General features: G+C 43.2%; 1 long non-coding RNA gene across 1 annotated transcript; it reads left to right on the forward strand.

The window, feature by feature from the left end:
- Positions 1–353: 353 nt before the first annotated feature.
- Positions 354–2,400, forward strand: LOC126992142 (uncharacterized). The gene is made up of 3 exons (XR_007746244.1): positions 354–593; positions 792–1,705; positions 2,042–2,400. It is a non-coding gene; the product is annotated as an uncharacterized LOC126992142 (long non-coding RNA).
- Positions 2,401–2,631: the final 231 nt, after the last annotated feature.

The following is a 2,631-nucleotide window of genomic DNA, read 5'->3' on the forward strand; positions in this document are numbered from 1 at the left end:
CCATAATACCAAAAATTTTGAGATGTTTCTTGTAGTTCTCCTTTTATTTATTTCCCCTCTAAATATTGAGAGGATACTTTGTCCTTATACAAATGTTTTGTAGAAGATATAATCTTGTTTATTAGCCAATCAAACTTAAGTTATATTAATATTATTACGAGTATCATGAGTGTCCGTACCATCCCACCTCCCAGGCCGAACCATCACCACGGGTGGGGATGGTTCGGACGATTTAGAAACTTGTCTTTCACCACCTACATCTGAAAACTGGAAATAGCTACGAGTGTCATATTAGCAGCCTAAAGAGCCAAAGGATGGAGGAACATTTTGAGATCAACAAAATTACACTATTACTTAACCCTGTGTGAGTATCGATGTTGTATATTTACAACGCGCCACTTCCTTTAAATGCGTATTTGCGCCTGCGCGCGGGCATTTAAACTGCGTCGGCACCCCACATCTCGCCTGCCGCCTCAGTTTGGTGCCTGCTGTCAAGCTGTGAGGGTCTCTGTGCTACTTCGCCCTCCCTTCATGGTGTATGAGCCACTTGCGTTGCATTTCAGCAACATCATTATACAAGCTGTGACTGTTATGTAAGTACATTTAAATGCGTATTGTTTTGATAATAAAATTCATAACAATAACATTTGTTGGAATAACTTAGTGAAATTTTTATGTGGGGTTCGTAAGTGATTGTGCTGACGTATGCCATTTACAGAATTGAGGTATGTACCTTATTTTTTTTTTTAAGATTTTTTTTTCTAAGACATGCTTTTTGCTTTGTTTTACAGAAATCATGTCGAAGCCAAGTTTGACCGACGAGGAGATAAATGAGTTGTTGGAGTGGGATGACTCGGACGGAAGTGAGTACGGGGAGGATGGGACCGACAACTGGGAGGTTGACGAGGGGGTGGATGAGGTTTACGTGGATGTGGAGGGAGATGAAGATGACCCTACCCCAAGGCCCTCTGAAAAGGGGACCTCGAGGAGTACCTCCCCTCCCCCACCTCCATCAAGCCCTGCAGCCACCCCAGAGGCTTCCCCTTCATCTACAGACATGGTAACACTTTGCACCACACAAGAGGAGGCAGCAGAGGCAGAAATACACGACCTGGCAACTCCACTCTCCACTCTGACCCAGCCAGCCACCTTATCTCGCTCGCCTGACCTCTTGTGTAAACACAGCAGCCTACCCCACCACTACAGTTTCCACCACAACAACACCTCTCTTGCCTCCTGCCATCATCACAACTCGTAGCAGGACACTGTTCCAGCCCTCTACACCTCTGCCTTCCACCTCTACACCTGCTGATGATCAGCCCACCCCTGCCACCCCTCACCGACCCAAGCGTGGCCGTGTGTTCTCTCCTCTTCCATCTACGTCTCGTGGGTTGCTGGATGATGATGATGAAGACGTGGATGACCCACAACCACTGCCTTCTGCTGAACTCCTCCCCTCTACAGCAGTGAGATCATCCAAACGGAGGAGGGGGCCCCAGAATCCAGTTGCGTAGCCTCATACGTAACACTTTCAATGTCCCACCTGAGGAGAGGCCAGCAACACAGCAAAAGAAAACTGAGAAGAGGCAGCGGTGCTTCCTCTGCCCCACCAGAGAGCAGGGACGAACCCGGGTCTGCTGCAGTGGATGTGGGAAGTCCGTGTGTGCATCCCACTACTCTGTCTTCTGCCCCTCCTGTTGCTAGGGTGAGGAACTATTATGTTTTCCAGTTTTCTTGAGTGTGTTATGCAAGTGTACATTTCATTGGTATCTAATGAGTTATATGGATGTTGTGCATCTCTGAACCCCCCTAAAAAGACCCTGTAACTCGACCCTCTCTAGGAAAATAATTTATTTAGTACCTTATCTTATTTCGATTTCCATGAAACTTCCACAGTAGCTTTGTCAATGATTGGGTAGTATACATAAAAATTTTCATGAAGTTTAAAGCATATTTAGGTACCCAAAAATTTTTTTTTTAAAGAAACAAGAAAAACAGGGTGAGAAAATTTTACTAAAGTTTGACCTGTTCTATTTTTCAGCGTGGATTTTGCAGAGAACTGGGACTGTGCAGGCTGTGAGAGACAACTGTAATACACCGATCTCCAGAGGCTTTATTTTTTTGTATGGACATAAGTATTTTTTTTTTATTTTTTTTTTATGATAGTTAAAATAAGGTAGAAGTTTTTTGTATTCTTTGTAATAAAGTACATAAAGCATTCTGATTGTCTTTTTCACCACTTATTAGCACTAAGTAATGTCTAAAGTAATTTTAGAAAGAACAAACATTAAAGTACAACATACCTAAAGTGGTCATTTAAAGCGTTAAAGTCACAGTTGCAAAGGTGCAACACGATATACAATATGGGTACTGAAAATATCGATACTCATCCAGGGTTAAACTTCTTTTTCTAAAAATATTTCTCTAAAAAGTGTCCGAATCATACCGGCTCTCCCCTACTGTTCTGGATATATATAGGAGAAGACGGCGAGAGGAGCGCAGTCCCAGTCATAGTAAGCTAGTGGTAAGTGAAGAGTCAGAGTGAATCTTTAACAGCTGGAAAAGTTCCGTCGGATTGGAAACTTGCAAATGTCACACAAATTTTCAAAAAGGGGGACAAGTCTCATCCAG

The sequence above is a fragment of the Eriocheir sinensis genome, unplaced genomic scaffold (genome assembly GCF_024679095.1).
Source record: "Eriocheir sinensis breed Jianghai 21 unplaced genomic scaffold, ASM2467909v1 Scaffold407, whole genome shotgun sequence".
Classification (NCBI taxonomy): Eukaryota; Metazoa; Arthropoda; class Malacostraca; order Decapoda; family Varunidae; genus Eriocheir; species Eriocheir sinensis.